Raw genomic sequence first — 22,992 nt, 5'->3', positions numbered from 1 at the left:
AATGGGTAATTGACAACAATTGTTCACATCATATGACTAGAGATAAAGGGAAGTTTCTATCTTTGCAAGAATTTGATGGTGGTCTAGTTAGATTTGGAGATGACAAGGCATGTATGATCAAAGGAAAATGAACTATATCATTGGATGGTAAGAACAATACAAAAAATGTTTATTATGTTGAAGGTTTGAGACATAATCTTTTGAGTGTAGGTCCATTAATAGATAAGGGATTTCAATTATAGTTCAAGGATGGGAAATGCAAAATCATTAATAGATTTGGCTTGGAGATTGCAATTTGCAACCGATACATAGACAAAAGGTAATATATTTCATTTGAACTCCGATGAGAAGACATCTTTGATTACATAGATTGATTAGAGTTGGCTATGGCATAAAAGGTTGTGTCATGTGAATTTTGATTGTATTGTGAAGATCAGTTCAACTAAGGCAGTTAGGGATATACCTCAGATTATGAAGCCCTATAATCCGGTATTAAATAATTTCAAATGGGTAAATAGGTCAAAACCACTTTTAGGAGTATACAAGATAAATCAAATAATGTTCTTTATCTTATTCATATTGATTTATGTGGCCCTGCTAGAGTTAAAAGTTTTGAAGGTGATAGACATTCTATGCTAATCATTGATGATTATTCTAGAATGATGAGGGTTACTTTTCTGAGAGAAAAATCTGAAGCATTTGAAAAGTTTAAAATATTTAAGGCTAAAGTGGAAACTGAGAAAGGATTGAAGATTAAATGTTTGAGATTAGATCATGGTAGAGAATTCACATCCAGTGAGTTCAGTAACTTTCTTGACAAGCATGATATAAGAAGATAATTTTCTGTTCCATGGACACCTTAGCAGAATGGAGTTGTGGAAAGGAAGAACAAAACTATCTTGGATGTTGCTAGAACAAGAATGATGGAAGCCAGTCTACCTCATATCTATTGGAGAAAAGCAGTGAGCATAACGGTTTATACATGTAGCTAGGAAATTGGAAATCATCAAAGCAAATATCAATAATAGCTCAATCACAAAATCAGATTGCAATGATCAATCCTAACACACTCAATAAAGACATGAAAATGAAACATTCAAAACTAAAGACTATGGAAACCAAATGTAGATCTAAATGCTTCCTTCATGCGGCTCCATTTTCCTTCTTTCTTCTCCAAATAGCCTTTGTTTGTGGATCTCACCTTCAAGTGCACACACATGAGATGAAAGCAAGTAGAAAAGATATTGGTGCAAGAGTACTCGAAGTGTGATTGATTTGACAAAGTGATTAGAAATTCGATAATCTGATTATTAGATCATATGATTATCAGATTGATAATGTGATTATTAGATTGAGATTGAAGAAATTCATCCAATTTATAGATAAATTAGAGAAAGGACAAGATTAGCATGAAAATGATTCGAATGGAAATTCAAATCAAGAATAGCAAAATTATGACATGTGTATGACAAATTGCTATGCAAGGATTTATGACAATTTATGACATTTTATGACAAATTGCTATGCAAGGATTTATGACAAGATTTTGAAATAGAAATAGACATTTAGGAATTTAGGAAAAATTAGAAAATTAGGTTAGAAATGATGACTTGGAAATTAGGAAATTGATGAAAATTAGGTAGATTAATTAATAAATTCCCATTCATTAATTAATTTACAAAAATAGGAGGAAATTGAATTAGAAATTAGGAAAATTAGAAAATTGAAAAATAGGAATTAGGAAATTAGAAAATGAGGAAATTAGGAATTTAGTGAATTAATTAATAATTTTTCATTTATTAATTAATTCACAAAGAGGGAATTTAGAAATTGATGAAAAAATTAGGAAATTAGGAGAAATTAGGTAAATCAATTAATAATTTGTCATTTATTAATTAATTCACAAAAAGAGGAATAATTAGCCAATTAAATGATCATTTAATTGTGATGAGAAGACTTAGGATAAATAAATAATTTATTAATCCTAAAGGGAAAAATGACAAACAAGGTTAAATGATTAAATCATGAAACCCTAGAAGATGAATTAGCAATGCAAAGATGACAATTAGGTCTTGATGAAAGATAATTGATATCAATTTGATTCTGATTAACAAAGGACCAATGTGACAAATGATTTAATTGATAAATGTGCAAATTGACGAGGAACAATGACAAATTGATCCAAATTGACACAATTGAGAAGGACGACGATCGATGACAAATTGATCACAAAAATGACAAAATTGACAAAATTGACAAGAAGACAAGGATCAATGACAAAATAGATTGCAAAACGACAAGATTGAAAATGACCATGATCGATGACAAATCGATCACAAAATGACAAGATCAAACATGACAACGATCGATGACAAATCGATCGTTAAAATGACAAGATTGAAAATGATAAGGATTGATGACAAATCAATCGCCAGATGACACGATTGATAAGAGGACAAAACCCTAATTAGGATTAACGATGTCCAAAATGATGACAAATGAGCACGCACATTGATACGACAGGATAAGATCGGTCAAAATCATGATTGGAGAGTGTTGTCGACAAGACCAAATTTGAGAGTGAGACGAATGAAGAATGTAGAAGAAAGACTCGATGCTCGCAAATGATAAACCAAGTGCGTGACATAGGAGAAATGTTAATGTGACGCAAAAACCTAAAATGAGGCAATGCGCAAATGTTAAAGTATGATCCTGCAAGCGTTGACCATTTTTAGGTGTCTACATTTTGCCCCTCTTTGAGACAATGCGATTTTAAGCGTTGTTTCAAAGAACAGTAATGAAAATGCCCCAAACAATGACAATGACATATGCATGCCCCCTTGAGGAATTGGCCGGAAACATGCAGAAAATAGGCCAATTGATCGATAAAAATGATAGGATCGAATGGACTGACAATTAGATACCGGATGCATGAAGGACAAGAAATTAAAGACGCAAAAGACCGCGACCAACATAAGATGGAGAGGGTGCATGTCCATCTATGCACTGACAAAGAGCTATAAATGAGACCAAGAGAGTGAAAATTGCTCATTTGCACTAGCCCAAGAGGAGAATTTGTTGCTCTGGAAAAGGACACTTGCAGAGAGATGGTGAACATTCCAATTGCAGATCACCTCGAAGAACATGTACGCATGTACAGATGACCAGTTGACACAAGAGCAGCGGTATGTATCTCAAAATCCCATGTTTTCAATTTTATAAATTTGACTTGCTTGCGGGACATTGCGAGGCCCACAGGGGATGCAGAAAGGGACTCCTGCGCTTGTGTAGGGTGAATCCTGTGCTTGTGTAGGGTCTTCTACACTTGTGTAGGGAGACACAGGTGCAGGTTACATGACATAGGTGCAGGACTTATCACACAGGCACAATTGTGCAGTGTAAACCCTAATTTTGGTCATAATAGCATGAAAATGATCCGAAAAGGGGGGATAAGGGTAGGATAGGTCAGAGTAGCCTAGAAATACCCTGATTTGTGGATGAAATGAGGAAATACAACCCATAGGAGAAAACCCTAAAATTGACAAAATATGCCCCAATTGTGTTGCAGAGGCGATAGTATCCATTGATCACACGGGAGAACCGATCTGACTGCTTCATGCTACGACATAGACTTAGGAGCACAAACAAAGACACATTAGCAGGACTGGGGATATACTATGTCACATTCATGCCCAAGATTAGGGCAAACACAGGACTGCTTACCGCATTGGCAGAGCGATGGCATTCAGAGACTTCCTCATTCCATTTGGCGACTGGAGAGGCGACTATGACTCTAGAGGATGTATGGCGTATCCTCCGCATTCTGATTCATGGAGAGGTGGTAGAGTATGACCCAGTGATAGGGAGACACACGTTGTATAGATTATTTGAGTGTGACACAGATGATCTGGATATCGTAGAGAGGGAGATCGACTAGGAGACTATGGCATCAGAGTATGATCAGCGATATGTGGTGATAGCCGTGGTGATAGCATGTCTACTAGCAGGAGACAGACGAGGACATGGATTCCCTATTGGATGGGGAAGAGTGCTAGAGTGGATGGCAACAGAGTTGATGGTGTATGCATGGGGACCATGTGTACTAGCTATGCTATATTTTCAGTTGCATCAAATAGCATATCAGGGAGTGCAGACATTGAGCTGTGGAGTCACACTGCTACAAGTATGGGCATTTGAGCACATAGCCATATGTCAACTGATTACAGAGAGACAGGTAGTACCACATTGACCATATGTGTACTACTATGGGAGAGCACTAAGACAAGGTCCATTTGGATACATACTATATTCGCGACATGAGCTAGACAGACTGAGAGAGTTCATATGGAGGCCATATCGTGTTTGCCCAAGATGGTCAGATGACAGTGATGAGCTACCGTATTGTAGACAAGAGAGGTACCTCATTGGGTGACTAGTGAATCACCAGAGAGTGATTGAGTTGTACCTACCAGAGAGAGTCAGACGACAGTTTGGAGAGAGGTAGGATGTACCCAGGAGGACTGCACACTTTGCCCGATCTCATAGAGAGACGAGTCAGTGGGGGAGTTTGATTCAGCCACACATAGCATATGCTAACTTCTCACAGCTACAGCAGAGATAGTGGGATTGGAGATCAGATGTAGCAGATGCTGGGATGACAGAGGAGTATGAGAGATGGTTTGCACGATGGCGGCCAGTGCCATTGATAGATCTTGACATTCCAGTACTGAGGAGACAGGAGGACTTCCCACTCGTAGGAGAGGAGGAGGGAGATGATGAGGATGAGGAGGATGAGGGTGGGGATGAGGATGATGGGGAGGATGAGGACAGAGATGAGGATGATGGGGATGATGAGGATAGAGATGAGGATGATGGGGATGATGAGGATGAGCCAGATTCAGGCGAGCAGGAGGCATTGCAGGATATACCCATAGAGCCGGAGACAGCTAGGATAGAGGAGATGGAGATGTGCAAGGCTACCATAGTGAGTCAACATGATCATATTGTGACATTAGAGAGAGAGCATGAGCAGTTCAAAGCGGAGATAGCCAGACTCACAGTGGCTTGAGATGTAGCAATTGCTCAGGCACAGCGAGAAGAACAGAGAGTCACTGAGTATATTGGGTCGATTCGGGATGCCAGTGCATGGGAGATGGCACAGATGTTGGTAGAGACTGGAGAGGAGATACACCATTGGAGGACATTATATGAGAGTGTAGTTCCACTAGTGTAGAGAGCAGCTTCATATCAGGCACGATCGAGGACAAAGAGTAGGGCACACTCTCGGAGGTCATTGAGCACCATGGGGGTGAGTGGACCTATGAGACCACCACAGCCAGGACCAAGAGGGACATCATCCATGAGACAGGGCAGGGATGAGGAGGACAGAGGGAGCACCCAGTGACAGAGGCACGTGCTCCTTAGGACAGAGACAGATGTAGTTTGACATTTTGTAGTCAGCCTGCGGGCCATACTTAGGATAGACAGTCCAATTTTGTACTCTGATATTATGATAATATATGATCTGATATGCATCGATATGATGGGATGCAATGTGTTATGACTGATAGTTATTTTTCATGTATGGATGACTTATGCACTGTTGATGTACCATTGTGGAACATGTATGGATGTATATTTTTTTATGTGCTTTTGATGCATTTATAATATGAAATGGATAAAATGCTTGATATGATGCTTGATGTAATGCAAATGCACTAACCAAGTGGATGCAGGATGCAGCTTATGTTTTTGGAGAAATCAGAGCACTAGACCAAACTGACTATCTGAACTGACGGAAGAAATGTTAGTAAGAAGAAAATGAGACGGAGGACAGGTAGAGACGAAGAAAAACTTGCTTTTAGTAATGCACTTTGTAGGTGAGAACCTTTATTTTAATGTAGCAAAATGGATGCGTAGCATCATGGCATTGAAGGCCAGAGCTGAAATGCAACCCATTTTGCAAAAGACAGACACATCGCAGACAAACAACAATCACAACAAAAAAGAAAAGGACCATGAACCATCCCGGTCACTCTAAATCACTCAGTGACATCATCAAGCAACATAGGAACATGACTGAAGCCAAAGATAAATCAGTAAAAAGATAAGATGCACAAATTCCAACAAATCAAACAAACACCTTGATCTTTGTTGTCAAAAGTTGAAAGTGTTGATAGGACAATCATGCTGTCTGGTTTCAGGGAATGTGGTACCCCGTCTAAGACAGTACACAGTCTGGTTTCGAGTATACCACACCTTGTATAAGACCCATGATAGTGTGCCAAGGATGAATCATATTGATGTTGATTGATTGATATGACAATTGTGATCAGTTTGAATGTCTAGTTTGATGGAAAAAGTTTATCTATTTATGCGTGATTTCAGTAAAGCACAATGCGCGATTGTGGGTTGTTGGAGGGATGCTCAGTGATTTGTCTTATGCACAAAAAGGATATTTATTGCAAACTGCTTGTTTTTGGATTTTAATGTTTTGAAATTTTATTGTATTTTTTTTCATTTTCTCAGGACTTTATTTGACTTTTTAGGGATTTTGTTGAGGACATTTTTTTATTTTTAAGAGATATTGTTCAGGACATTATTTGATTTTTTTGGATTATTTCAGGACATTTTTTGATTTTTATGATTTTTTCAGGACGTTTTTCAATTTTTAAGAGATTTTTTCAATTTTTTTTGCATTATTTTAGGACATTTTAATTTTTTTGAATTATTGCAGGACATTTTTCAATTTTTTATGATTTTGCCCCCAGTGTCTAGCAAGGCAAGGAATATGACAGGTGAATAAATAGGCTTGCTAAAATGTTGGTGGATAGAGGAAAGACAAAGGCCTTTCATCATGGAGACAATGCAGATGCAATTTTCAAGGGCTATTGCATGATGGGACAAGAGACTGGATATGACAATGTAAAGCAGTGACATGGCATGAGGGACATGTCAAGAGGTTTTGAAACCATGTTTAAATTTTGTGTCCTTATGTCAGATCAAGATCAAGGGATAGAAAGAGTGTATTGATAGTGATAAGATATGGATAGGATAAGCAAGACCAAGAATGGATAAGGGACATGGACTAAAGGTTGGGATAGGATAAGGGATAGTGGCAGAAAGTTGCAATAAGACAGGGAATATGGATGAAAAGTTATAATAAGCAAATGGATAAATGACCAAAAGCTATGATAGACTGAAAGCTGCAAACAAGATGCATGATGCTCATGAAGATCGTCAGCCTTGCCAAGATCAAAGGTGGAAAGGGAAAATGGACATGAGGGACAATAGGATATGAAGGGTAATGATAGGGTATGATAGGATAATGGAAAAAAGAAGGACAAAAGGATATGAAGGAGGAAACCTACCCCTAAGTGCGATGTGCAAGGAGTTCATAGATTACGCATGATGCCTGTTTGCTAGGTTTTCATCATGGTACTTTCCCAAGGCGCCTGTTTGCCAGGTTTTCACCAGAGGGCAAATTATTTTTGCTTTACTTTTTTCTTTCTTTTTTTTTTCTTTTTTTTTCACTTTTTTTATTTTTTTGTATTTTTGAGCTTTTTCAATAGAAGATGGACACATGATAGAGGATGGAAGAAGGACTCAAGAATCTTTTTTTTTGGATAGTAGCCTTGAAAAAAAAAATGGACCATGACCTTTGAAAGTATGCTCAAAGACGTTGGTAGGATAAGGACATGGAAAATAAGATGAAACTAAGGCAAGGATTTATGCAAAGGATTGGACCAGAGGGATGGAAGGATGGAAAATATGCATTGGATAATGGATAGGGTATTGGAAGAACTGTGCTTGAGTGGATGGAAATGAAGGCAAGATCAACATTGGCACACACCTTGAGGTGTGATGGACTGATGGAGGAAGAGTGGGTTTTGGATATGAAGATTTTGACGGAGGAAAGGCTATGGATTTTGGGACATAAGGGCCCAAAATAGATGAAGAAGGTGATGGAGGAACAAATTTGAGAGGGTTGGATGGAGGAATAGCAACTGTGGATGCCAAGTTGGATGTTTCTTTAGGCTTTTGTGCTTCAAGGAGCTGCTTAGGGATCCACATGGTTTTTTATTTTTCATGCTTTTGTGGTTCCTTGGAGTGCATTGCTTGCACAAGGGATTTAGGAACCCATATATATTTTGACTTTGCTTTATTTTTCTCAGTGGGCCTTTGTGGCCTTTTGGATATTTCTTTTTCTTTATAGATCATATTGTTCTTTGTTTTGACATGTCGATTATATTGGACATGTTGATCCTTGAATACATGTGGATTGATAGACTTATGAATTTTATACTTGGCATTCAAATTGCTTGGAGGGGGAAAGGAATGCATGGACAGATATGAATGAAATGGACTTCTTTTGGATTGATGAAATTTACTCAAGGATGTGTGCCTTTTCTGACCTTGCATAGAGGATGAAGGAATATAAGGACCTAAGATGGATGGAAGGTATGATGGGGAAGGGATATGTTTGGATTGTGATGGAGGGATACCAATGTCTTGAGAGTGACTTGTGTAGACATGACCCTTAATATTTTCTTTAACATGAAGGGATTCTTGCTTATGGAGATCTACTCCTTTGCCTTTATGAATATCTTGACTTGTAGGATACTCTTTTCTTTGGGAAGAAGACGCGAGTCCATTATGAGGTGGATATGATATGAGAGAAATAATGAGATCTTGAAGTGGATCGGATTGCACCAAAGTGGAAGAACCCATTATGCATGTCAAGGGTTCATGAACATCTTGCACTAACACGTTAGAATCATGAGGGGTATTAGGATCATGAGGAGGACTAGGATTGTGTAGTGGACATGGTTCAATGACAGCCTCTTCAAGAGATGGAATGGGAGAAATAATGGGATCATCAAAAGAAATGCGATCTTGGAGTGTATATGAAGCATTAAGACAAGGAGATGGAGGAATAAAAGGATCTTGTGGAGGATTTAAAGGAATAATTTGATCTTGACAAGGAGGAAGATCATTGGAATCCTCTTTAAAGGTGCTTTGCTCTTGACTTTCAATGGGATCATCATAAAGGATGGAAAGGATATCTTGAATGTCAATGGGAGTTGAAAGGACATTTTTTTCATGAAATGGAAGGGGATCATTTGGGATTAGATGGACTGGGATAACTTGATCTTGCTTAGGGAATGGAGTGTCAATAGGACTTTGGATAGGATGGACAAGAATAGGGGAATTGTCATGAGTTTCTGGGAAGATGAGATCCTAGTCAACAATTGGATGGGATGATAAGGTTTCGTGATCTTGATCTTGATCTGTTTTAAGACATGTTTCTTCATGCTCTAAATTATCCTCTTGACATGAGGTTGGAGTTTGGATATGCATGGAGGATTCTGATAAGGAATCAATGTTTTGGCATGAAGGAAATGCACTTTGAACATTTGTGATGGATTTTGGCAAGGAATCAATGCTTGAACATGAGGAAGAGGGACTTCGAATGGGGTCTTCTAAAACAGGGTATGGCAATAAAGTGCATGGTGGCATTGTGTCTTGTATTTCTGAAACATGACAAGGATGGGCATCATGAATTGGATTATCTTGGCAATCAATTATGGATAGCTCTTGGGTAATTGCATCCTTGGGTGTATTATTTGATGAGGACAACATGGAAGGTTCTTGTGAAACTTCTAAAGGTGTAGGGATAGATGCCACTAGAGAGTCAATTTGCTTGCGAGGGGATGAGGCATTGCTAGACATAAGTGTATTATCTTGATCTTCTTCAAAGAACTCACTTGGTAGGTTCCTTAAGAGCCTTGCAATAAAGCCACCTTTCTTTCGAGGTTTTGACATAGTTGTATCTGGAATTTGAACTTGTTTGGCAACCAGTTGGTTATGATCTGATGTCATGTTTTGATATTGGACTTGGTTCAATTGTTCTAACATGTTTGAAACTTGGGTTGGTGTGTGCTGCAACCTTTGGTTTTGAATGTTTGGTTGTGGTTGTTGACATTGATATTCCACCATTGGTTGAACCATTTGTGGACATTGTATAGTTGGTTGGACATATTGTTAAAATTGGACCATTGGTTGTATTGGTTGTATATGTTGAACAATTGGTTGAACCATTGGTTGTATTGGTTGAAAATCAGATTGATAGTAAACACCTTCTTGTTCTTGTTGTGGAGGCACATAATGTTGAAATTGATGTTGTCTCTTTTCTTGAAATTGTTTCATCATCTCTATTTGTGAGAGGAGAGCTGGTATGTCTGATCGTTCAAGAAGAGATCTTACATCAATTGGCTCAATCTTTGGATCTCGACCTGGAAATTTTTGAAACATTTTGGACATTTGTGATCTATTCTTCTCAATGGTTTTCACTCTTTGTTCCAATATCTCCTGTTCTTGAGCTAGTTTCTCCTCTAGTTTTTGTAGTTGGAGACTTGTTTCATCATAAAAAGTTTGATCAATGTTGCTTTGTTGTTGGGTTGGATAGAATTGTGATTGCATTGTCGGTTGATACGTCAAACTTTGTTGCATCATTGGTGCTTGGAACCTTGTTTCAATAGACATGTCACTATGCAATGTTTTTGGGATTTTTTATTTTAAAAGGATGATGTATGATATGCAGCTAAATGCAAACTAGATAGACAAAAATGCAATCTATGACAAGAATTCAACCTATGTTTTTGTTGTTTTTGAAGATTTGGACAAACTTTTGAATGCAATTCTAAGAATGAGACCCTTAGGAAATTGAAATGATGTCTAGACGTCAAAGGACAAAAGGACCAAGTGACAAAAGGACAAAATGACAATGTCTCCCCTATATGCTTGGATACTAAGCTAGGTTTGACCAAATGACAATAATGACAAAAAGAGAAAAGGTTTGATAAGGTCTAGACTTCCTAACAATAACTTAGGGTTTTATCAAAGATTTGGATTACTCAAGTATGACAAAACCTAGTTTTGGCATTATATACAAAGGGACAATTACTATGCAAATGACCTTAATATGATATGATAATGACCTAAACTTAATGAAGAGACTTAGGGTATGCAAATATGAATGTATGACAATGTCAACCTAAGTTTGAATTATGAAATGGTATTACTCTAATGCAAGAGGACACATGCAAATGGATGACCCTTATTGATATGCAAAGGAGTATGACCTAGGTGAAACTTAACCTTGGTAGTTGACAATGAATTTGCAAAATGCAAACCTAAGATGAACCTAGACCTAAGTGACATGAATGTTGAGACAAGATTTTGAAAAATGTTTGACAACCATGTTTGAAGGTGTTTTGAACTTTGTTGGATGAAATGTTCTTGTGTTTAACCTTGTTTTGAATCAATTTGTCTTGTTTTTGAAATGAGATGCAATTCAAATTTTGACAAGCAAAGAAGACAGGATATTTCAACTTAGACTCAAGACAATCATGCTCGCTCACACATTTCTTATGGTAGGCAAGGACATTAGGTACTTGAGAGGTAGACTTGTTATGGGATTCAAGGAGAATACATAGATGCTTGACCCCATGAGCTCCCCTCCACGACACTCACTTCTCAGGGCATCCAAGCATCAGTCCCCATAGAAATCTCCCCATGGCGAACTTAGTATCTCTTCCAAGTATCCGAACTTGTCCTTCTCAAGCAACTAGAAGGGTTTTTTGGCTTCTAAATACAAGGTGTTTAGTCAGGATTTTTGTTAAGCATTACTCCTTGATGTCACGCAAGCATGATTGAGACATTAAGCCCATCAAGATACCAAACAAATGTATTTGCGCAAGCACGATTTAGACTGTGAGGTCCTACTTAGATGTTGATATGAGAAAGAGTTCAAGGGTCATCACTTCCCAAGTAACTGCAATTCCCACATAACCCTTCCTTCAAAGCTTTCGCCCATCAGGTATTTGTTTATAGTGAGTTAGAATGCCAAGGTATTCTAGCCGTACTCACTTTGGGTCATTCCCTTCTCATGATTATCACTTGCTTGCAAAAGAAAATGGTCGAGAAGGCAGGCCCTCTAAAGGTGACACACAATCAAAGACATGAGCATGGTATTGAAGATTTGGATTTCTGATCACCCTAAGAAGGATGAGAGCATACTCTCCTACTCCAATGTCAAACTCAACAATCAAATCAAGCATAGATTCATTCCATCCTATTTAGAAATCACTAGGTGCCTAAATATTAATTGCAAACACAAAGTTTAGTTGTAGTCCAAGGCAACCTGCAAAACCACCAAGTCAAAAGTTTGATATGTTTAGTCTTTGACTATCGAACCTGCATAAAACGTGTTAGTAGTTTCATTTGTTGTCTTTGCCATGCATATGCCAAGGTTCTGCATAGAGAATTAGTACGAACAAAACCAAAAAAGCAGAAATAGAATGCAAAAGAAAACAACTTGCAAGTGAAAAACACTGTCTTTTACCTCTGTTTCTGGACTTTACACAGGCGTAGAAGTCTTGACACAGGTGTAGAAGTCATGACATAGGCACAGATTATCTTTGACACAGGCACAAAATGCATAACACAGGTGCAAAATGCTTGACACAGGCACAGAAGTTCCCAGAAAGTCCTCCACTACCTTGTTTCTTGGGTTTTTGACCTGCAAATCAAGTCAAAAGCACTCAAAAACACAGTTAAGGGGTTAGATGGTTAGTCCTCACATCGGGTTCACCAATTAATGTAGCTAGGAAATCAGAAATCATCAAAGAAAATATCAATAATAGCTCAATCACAAAAGCAGATTGCAATGATCAATCCTAATATACTCAATAAAGACATGAAAATGAAACATTCAAAACTAAAGACTATGCAAACCAAATGTAGATCTAAATGCTTCCTTCATGTGGCTCCATTGTCCTTCTTTCTTCTCCAAATAGCCTTTGTTTGTGGATCTCACCTTCAAGTGCACACACATGAGATGAAAGCAAGTAGACAAGATATTGGCGCAAGAGTACTCGAAGTGTGATTGATTTGACAAAGTGATTAGAAATTCGATAATCTGATTATTAGATCATATGATTATCAGATTGATAATGTGATTATTAGATTGAGATTGAAGAAATTCATCCAATTTATAGATAAATTAGAGAAAAGACAAGATTAGCATGAAAATGATTCGAATGGAAATTCAAATCAAGAATAGAAAAATTATGACATGTGTATGACAAATTGCTATGCAAGGATTTATGACAATTTATGACAATTTATGACAAATTGCTATGCAAGGATTTATGACAAGATTTTGAAATAGAAATAGACATTTAAGAATTTAGGAAAAATTAGAAAATTAGGTTAGAAATGATGACTTGGAAATTAGGAAATTGATGAAAATTAGGTAAATTAATTAATAAATTCCCATTCATTAATTAATTTACAAAAATAGGAGGAAATTGAATTAGAAATTAGGAAAATTAGAAAATTGGAAAATAGGAATTAGGAAATTAGAAAATGAGGAAATTAGGAATTTAGTGAATTAATTAATAATTTTTCATTTATTAATTAATTCACAAAGAGGGAATTTAGAAATTGATGAAAAAATTAGGAAATTAGGAGAAATTAGGTAAATCAATTAATAATTTGTCATTTATTAATTAATTCACAAAAAGAGGAATAATTAGCCAATTAAATGATCATTTAATTGTGATGAGAAGACTTAGGATAAATAAATAATTTATTAATCCTAAAGGGAAAAATGACAAACAAGGTTAAATGATTAAATCACGAAACCCTAGAAGATGAATTAGCAATGCAAAGATTACAATTAGGTCTTGATGAAAGATAATTGATATCAATTTGATTTTGATTAACAAAGGACCAGTGTGATAAATGATTTAATTGATAAATGTGCCAATTGACGAGGAACAATGACAAATTGATCCAAATTGACACAATTGAGAAGGACGACGATCGATGACAAATTGATCACAAAAATGACAAAATTGACAAGAAGACAAGGATCAAAGAACAAAATAGATTGCAAAATGACAAGATTGAAAATGACCACGATCGATGACAAATCGATCGCAAAATGACAAGATCGAACATGACAACGATCGATGACAAATCGATCGTTAAAACGACAAGATTGAAAATGATAAGGATTGATGACAAATCAATCGCCAGATGACACGATTGATAAGAGGACAAAACCCTAATTAGGATTAACGATGTCCAAAATGATGACAAATGAGCACGCACATTGATGCGACAGGATAAGATTGGTCAAAATCATGACTGGAGAGTGTTGTCGACAAGACCAAATTTGAGAGTGAGACGAATGAAGAATGTAGAGGAAAGACTCGATGCTCACAAATGATAAACCAAGTGCGTGACATAGGAGAAATGTTAATGCGACGCAAAAACCTAAAATGAGGCAATGCGCAAATGTTAAAGTATGATCCCACAAGCGTTGACCATTTTTAGGTGTCTACATTTTGCCCCTCTTTGAGACAATGCGATTTTAAGCATTGTTTCAAAGAACAGTAATGAAAATGCCCCAAACAATGACAATGACATATGCATGCCCCCTTGAGGAATTGGCCGGAAACATGCAGAAAATAGGCCAATTGATCGATAAAAATGATAGGATTGAACGGACTGACAATTAGATACCGGATGCATGAAGGACAAGAAATTAAAGACGCAAAAGACCGCGACCAACATAAGATGGAGAGGGTGCACGTCCATCTATGCACTGACAAAGAGATATAAATGAGACTGTCGTGCCCAAACTTTAGGGCACAAAAATGAAACAACAAAAAAAATTTTGACGTCATGATCTCGCAACATATTCTATAATATAATAACTTTATTAAAGTTTTGCCTTATCTAGGATGTAAATAAACTTATTTCTAAGGCTAGGTAAATTAACCAACTCGAGCGAGCGACTTGCTTAGTGGAGATTAATTAGCATCACGTATTAGTTAGCTAGCTCAATTACCTAAGACAAGTTGTCGCTAATTAAATCAAGGGATAATTGGTTATCTTAATGTATTAAATCATTCCCAATCCATATAAGGATAATGCTAATAATTAATTGATGCATATGCAAAATTTATTATTTAAATCCAACCGATGAGGGTTGGAATTTCTATAATGACATTTGCCCACTAAAACCGACGATAAGCTAAGGCCAATTCTAATTTTCCCTAAACCCCTTAATTTGACAATTTAATTTCGATCCGACCAAAAAATCGGTCTCAAGGGCTTAAGGTTCATAAATTTACAATTTCCTTCTTTAGAATTTTCCTAACGTCAAAATATATTGGGGAAAATCTATTGATTAATTAAATAAATTAATCGATTTAATGTATGGTTTATCCAACTATAATAACCCCTTCATTTTTAAATCCCTTTAATTTTACTTTATTAAAATTTTAATCCCCTAAAGAATAAATGGACATATAATAATTCCATTATTAAAATAACCCCAAATATATATATTAAAATCAAAGTTTAAAATTCCAATTTAAATCTCCCATATATATATATATATATATATAAAATTCTTAAAATGCTAACCCTAACCCGAAATTGGGTTAGGGTTGCATTTCTTTATATTACACTTTGTTTGTTTTTTTATCATTTTATACCCTAACCCGAAATGGGTTAGGGTTTATAATACCCTTTTTTTAATTTGTTTTAGTGGTGTGATTGCAGGTACGGAGGCAGGACGGCGAAGAGGGTTTCAAAGTGGGAAGAGGCGGAGGAAGTGGGGAGGGTTTCCGGGTGCCGCTGTGCATACGCACAGTGGCTGTAGCGCCACCCACTGTGTGTACACACAGTGGCGGACGGCATAGCCACCGCCCACTGTGTATACACACAGTGGCGGGTGCCACTCACTGTGTATACACATAGTGGCAGGCGCCGCTCATTGTGTGTAGCACAGTGGCGACCGTGACCACTCCACTATGTTACACACAATGCGGTGCCCTTTGGCACCGCCCACTATGTGTAGCACAGTGGCTCAGCCGTGGCCGTCCACTGTGTTACACATAGTGGCCCGCGTTTTCCCCATTTCTTTTTTTTTTTTTTTAAACATTTTAATATATTTCGTGGTTGTAAAATATTTTATGATGTTTTTTTGAATATCAATTATAAATTTATATATATATATATATATATATATACCATGCACAATATCTTATATGAATATGTAATATATATATTTATTTGAATATATATATTTATATATACATATAACATTGCTAAGATCAGACATAACATATATGTCTATATTTTTTTTTTTCTACAAGCATCCATAAAGTATGTTTTCGAATGCAGAAATATATATATATATATATATATATAGGATTAAGAAGCTTATATATATATATATATGTTTTTTTATTTTTTTAAGGACATTTTTAAATTTTTAAGAGATTTTTTCAAGACATTTTTAAATTTTTAAGAGATTTTTTCAGGACATTTTTAAATTTTTAAGAGATTTTTTCAAGACATTTTTAAATGTAAAAGTTCCAGTGATCAATCATGACAAGGGGAACACACCCAATGCACATTTGAAAGACATGCATAGACCGGGACCAAAACATATGTATAAGCAACCAGAGTATGCAAGACAATGATGTTGACCAATAATAGGCTTGGAATAGAACATTGGGTCAAGACAAGGACAGATGTGAGAAACTGGCCGAGAGAAAGCATAGCTTGGAGGTCATGATAGATGATGGAGCAACAATCTCATGTTACACATGGCACCTATTTGCCAGGTTTTCACCAAGGTACTTGCCCCAAGCGCCTGTTTGCTAGGTTTTCACTAGAGGGCGAATCATTTTTCTTTACTTTTTTGCTTTTTTTCACTTTTTTTTGCATTTTTTGTTTTTTCCATTTTTTTTTGTATCTTTTCAAGATCATATTTGAAGAAGTACTGATAGAAAATTATGCCCAGTACTTGTGAAGATGCATGCTATTGATAGGATCAGACAGAGGTTCACCTTCTAGGGTAGCAAGCTGATATGCCCCCGAGCCATATGCTGCAATTACTATGAAAGGCCCAACCCAATTAGGTTTAAACTTGCCTTTGATGATGTTAGTAGACTGTGCATTCTTAGGGTTTGCCTTTAAAACTAGATCTCCCACTTCGAAGTGTCACCCTTTGACCTTCTTATTATAAGAGCGACGGAGACGGTTTTGATATGCTTGCAAATGTGTCAGAGTTGTTTGATGTTTCTCATCTAACATCTCAAGCTGATGCAGCCGAGAGACTCTATGTGTCTTGTCATCAATCAGATGTTGCAAGGAAACACGCAAGGAAGGAATCTCCACCTCCAAAGGTAAAATAGCTTCCGTACCATACACCAAGGAATAAGGTGTGGCGCCAGTAGGTGTGCGGATAGAAGTGCGATAGGCCCATAGTGCTGGATTCAACTGTACATGCCAATCTTGACCAATGTCATTGACGACCTTCTTTAGGATATTGATAATGGTTTTATTTGATGCTTCGGCTTGACCATTTCCCTGTGGATAGTATGGATTGGAGAAACGGTGTTGGATATGAAACTTTTCGTAGAGTTCTTTAACATCTTTATTCTTGAAGGGGTGACCATTATTTGTGACTATGGCAAGGGGAACCCCATACCGGCATATGATATAATTCAGCAAGAATTTTGAAATTTGGACACCAGTGATATAAGTCATGGGGATGGCCTCGATCCATTTTGTGAAATACTCTATGGCTGTAATGATGAACTTGTGTCCATTTGCAGATGTCGGGTGAATCTTGCCAATAAGATCCAATCCCCATTGAGATAAGGGCCATGAAGATATGACAGAATGAAGCTCTTGGGCTAGTGCATGAATGTAGTTTCCATGAATCTGGTATTTGTAGCACTTCTTAACAAAATCATGAACATCTTTTTCCAGAGTGGGCCAATAATACCTAGCACGAATCAACTTTTTGGCTAAGCTTAGACCATTGAAATGGCCCCCACATATACCATCATGAACCTCATGTAAAGCCATTTGTGCTTCATCATAATCCAAACACCTGAGGAGGGTATGGTCAAAGGAACATCGGTAAAGGGTGTCAGCGATGATGACATATTTGGCTGTTTGTCAGATAAAGGCTCGGCGTTGGTTAGCGGAGAGGTTAGGTGGTAAAATTTGGGATTTTAAATATTGATAGATGTCATTGTACCATAGGGAGTTGGGACCAACAAGAACGCACATCACATCTGTTGTCGGAATGTCAAAAGAAGGAACCAGCAATTGTTCAACTAAAAATTCACATTTGTCCATATTGTGGGGCATATTCAACATGGAAGCAATTGTAGCCATGGCATCTGCTGACTTGTTTTGCATTCTTGGAACTTGACTGAAATGGATAGCCATGAATTTGGTCTTAAAGAAATCTACCATTTGCTTATAGGGAATAAGCTTTTCATCTTTTGTTTCATAGTCATCATTCACTTGTCGGATGACTAATTGAGAATCTCCATAGACTTGCAAATGCATGATGTTCCAGTGGACTGCTACTCGGAGTCCTGTAACCAGTGCTTCATACTCTGCAATGTTATTGGTACAATGAAAAGTTATTCTATAGGACTTTGGAATAGCTTCACCTTGAGGGGTGACAAACAAGATGCCTGCTCCAGACTTGAACTTGGTATGGGACCCATCAAAGTATAACTCCATTCAATAGAGGATGTGAAAGAAAAGACTGATTCATCTGGAAAATCAATCAACATGGGATGATTATCAGAAATAGGAGCATCTGCAAGTTCATCTGCTATGACTTTTCCTTTTATCACCTTTCGCTCCATATATTTTAGGGGATCAATTTTTGCAACCAACAATGTTTGGTGGCTTAACATATAATGTCGGAGCTTCTGCGTTGCAAATACCACTGCTAAGCATGCCCTTTCAATAGTTGAATAATTTAGCTCATAACCTACCAGTGTCCGGCTGATATAATAAATAGCTTGCTCTTTGTCATTCTCATCTTGTTGGGCCAAGAGAACTCCTAATGCCATTTCAGTTGCAGAAATATACAATAAAAATGGCTTTCCTTCTATAGGAGGCATTAGGATAGGTGGGGACAGCAAATATTCTTTAAGAGCTTGAAAGGCTGATTGACATTGCTCAGTCCATTTGAAAGTGACACCTTTGTGCAGTAGATGTTGGAATGGATGACATTTGTCAGCCAACTGAGTTATGAAGTGGCAGATTGACTGGAGCTTTCCTTGTAGACTTCTTAATTGCCGGAGATTTGAAGGTGGAGGCATATCCATTATTGCTTTAACCTTGGCAGGGTCGACCTCAATGCCTCTGTGAGAAACAATGTACCCTAGTAATTTGCCAGCTGTGACACCAAAGACACACTTCTTTGGATTGAGTCTGAGCTTGTAAGTCTCCATTTGGTCAAAGATCGGGCCCAGGATGGCTAGATGACTATCTCTGGTGATAGATTTGCATAACAAGTCATCAACATAGTCCTCCATCAAAGTGTGCCTGAAATAATGAAAAATTGTCATCATTGCTCTTTGATATGTTGCGCTTGCATTTTTAAGACCGAAGGGCATCACATTCCAATAGTAGGTACCCCAAGCACAGGTGAATGTTGTCTTATGCTGATCTTTAGGAGCAATGCGAATTTGGTTATAGCCGGAGAACCCATCCATCAATGAGAGCATCTCATATCCAGCAGTCATGTCCACTATGATGTCTATGTTTGGCAATGGAAAATCATCCTTAGGGCATGCTTTATTGAGATCCCTAAAATCTGTGCAGATTCTGATGCCCCCAGTTACTTTGCTAACTGGTACTAAATTTGAAATCCAGTCCGCATAATCAATGGGTCTAATGAAGCCCACATATAGTAATTTTTTTAGTTCCACCTTGACCAAAAGAGCCACCTGGGGATGCATCTTTCTAAGTTTTTGTTTGACAGGCTTGGCATCGGCTTTTAATGGCAAATGATGAAGAACCAATTCTGGATCGAGGCCAGGCATATCTGCATAGGACGATGCAAAGCTGATCTTCTTCTCAAGAAAGAAATTGACAAAATCTATTTTTTCCTGTTGTGATAGAGAAGCAGCAAAATTAATGACCTTAGGGTTGTCAGGTGTACCCAAATTGATTTCCTCGGTCATTTCCACTAGCAATGTTGATTTGTCCTGACTTGATAGGGGTATGTCCACTCTTCCACCTTTGGGCACCTTAGAGAGGTTTTCACCCACAGGTACGTCTTTTATTTTGACTTTTGTATGATCAGAGAGTGCCTTACGGTTTTCACTCAAAGATCTATTCTTTTGATTTTTTACTTTTTCTTTTCTTTTTTCATTTTGATGACTAGAAGAGGGAGTTGACTCCCCAAAATATGCTGTGGAATCCAGTTCAATAGCAAATCTTGCCTTGTGATCACCTTGTGGTATGCCTTCTTGTAGTCCAAGGAATTTTGCAATTGCTTCGTCATTTTGAAAACAGTCCAATGTGAGCAGTTCTTGTTGGTCATGTTGGATAAGATGGGGATAGATGAGGGGCATGTCATCATCGGTTGTAAGGAGAGATAGGGCTGATATGGTAAAGATATGAACATCTATGGTATCACTATCTGAACTGCTTGTATCAGATTCGGAGCTTGGATCCTAGAATGACTCTATCCAAGCATGGGGACATGTTTTAGGAAGAGGAGTTATTTCATGTTTATCTTCCATAGGCAAATTATCAGGGTCAATGAAAATATTGTCGAGGGCATAGGAGCTAGAAGAAAAAGAACTCCACTCCCATTCATTGGAATCAGTTTCGGGTTGAGTATCCTCAGGTGATATTTCATCGTCAGAATCATGCCCTTTTCTACACATGGGCACTTTGGTAGATGTAGATCCAATTCGCAATGGTACAAAACCTGACCCTAAAGTTGGAGGTCACCTCTTGGGTATGACAGGTTCTAGCCTTCCATTGTTGTTCAGGCCTAAGCCATTGCAACCATCATATCCTTTCTTTTGCAGCATAGTAAATCCTTTGCCGTATCGTTCCACTAGCAATCTAATAGGTGGGGTCTCAGTTGGATCCTTATAATGCCAATCTATGACATCATCATCTACAGTTTCTTTGTCAAGTTCACCCCATCTTGTAAATGTAGTGGGAGGCTGATATTGAATAATGACCTTAGGTTCCTTTTGCAATAAATGCGGTTTGCCATATGATTTTGGAGATATTGGCAAATTACCAATGAGGAATGTTTGATCCATTGAATATTCTCCACATCCTTGGTCTTGTATCTTCAATTTTCCTTTGACAACATCTAACAATTGATTAGGATCCACATAGCTATGTAATTTGGCCTCTCTATTGACTGGGACTTGCCGCTGAGGGGTATCCTTTAGAGTAGCACAAAATTGAAATGGATTAGGATCTCCTGGAATTGTTATCTCAGTTCCATTGTAAGGATATTTTAAGCATTGACGATAGGTGGATGGAACTGCTTTCATTGCATGGATCCATGGATGGCCAAGGATCATATTATAAGGGAGATCAAGGTCTAGGACCTGTAGGAAAGTGTTTTCTATCACTGGACCAACTCTGATAGGCAATGTAATTATCCCTTTGGATGGGCGCTCAGGATCATCATATGCTTTGATTGTTATTCTTTTTGAAGCATCAATGTCATTTTCTGTATACCCAAGGCCAATAACCACTCTCAAAGTACAAATATTAAGACCTACTCCGCCATCTATCAAGACTCATCGGATTTTGCAGTTATGAACAAAGACTTCAAGGTGTAAAGGATCATTGTGAGGGAGCTTATCAGGTGAGATATCATTGTCAGAAAATGAGACATTTTGGGAAACAGCTAAATGTCCAATCCGGCTTGAAACTGGTCAACATCAATATCTGTCAGGACAGTGGACTCAATTAAAGCTTTATCCAGGACTGCACGATGCATGGGAGACATTTTTAATAACTCAAGGATTGATATTTGTGCAGGTGTCTTTCCTAGATGATCCAAAAGATTATACTGACTTGCAGGAGTTGGCTTGGGAGGAGCTACAGGAGCTCCTTTTAGGACTATTTTGGATCAATGAGTGGTGACTGCACAAGAAGGATCTTGTCCCTTTATTCTTAGGGTGGAGACATACTCATTTGACACATGAAAATAATTAATGACATTGTTATAACCAGTATTTGCATAGTTTGCTGTTTGGGCAGAGTTGGAAGAAGACGCTTTACCCTTGTCATGATCAAGCAAAGGAGTTTTGAAAATAGTATGATCTGTGTTAGAAGTCGCATGAGGTGGATCCACCTCAATTACTCCTTGCTCTAATAAATCTTGAATCATATGTTTCAATTGAAAATATGATGTAGTTTTATGCCCTTTGGACCGATGATACTCACAGTATGCATTATCATTCCACCAATGCGGTTTTACTGTTGGTTCTGCCTTGATTTCTGGTAGCTTAATAAATTTTGCTTGTATCAATTGTCTCATTACTGATTCAATAGGCTCTTCTAATGGTGTAAATTGTCGAGGAGGCCCATCCCTTGATCGGAAAGGTTTGCGCTACTGGTTTTGTTGTTGGCCTTGTTGTTGGTTATATTGTTGAGTATGCTATTGTTGAGCATGTTATTGGTATTGCGGCTGTTGAGTAACATTGCTCATTGGTGTTTGATTTTGATCCATAGTTGACATATTAGGAACACTTAATTTCTTGATCATGAATGGGGGTTGATTTGCATTCACCACTCTTGCATCAACAACTCCATCATTAGTGACATTCTTGTTCTTATACCAAAATTTGTTTCTATCCCCCGAATAATTGGTGTTGTCACTATCTTTATTGAGCTTGATAATTCCTTTAGCTACAAGAGTCATTTCAATGCTCATTCCTTTCTTAATGAGTTTCTCTATAGTATTGGGACTTTTCAATTTTAACTCATACATCATTTCTAGGACCAAATTCTGGATAAATAGATTCACTTGTTGTTCTTCGGGTATATCGAGAGAAGAACGACTATACAAGCTTCGCCATCATTGCAAGAAAGTCACTA

The sequence above is a fragment of the Cryptomeria japonica genome, chromosome 4 (assembly GCF_030272615.1).
Source record: "Cryptomeria japonica chromosome 4, Sugi_1.0, whole genome shotgun sequence".
Taxonomy (NCBI): domain Eukaryota; kingdom Viridiplantae; phylum Streptophyta; class Pinopsida; order Cupressales; family Cupressaceae; genus Cryptomeria; species Cryptomeria japonica.
The sequence above is the reverse complement of the archived record's forward strand: the minus strand, read 5'-3'. Positions refer to the sequence as shown.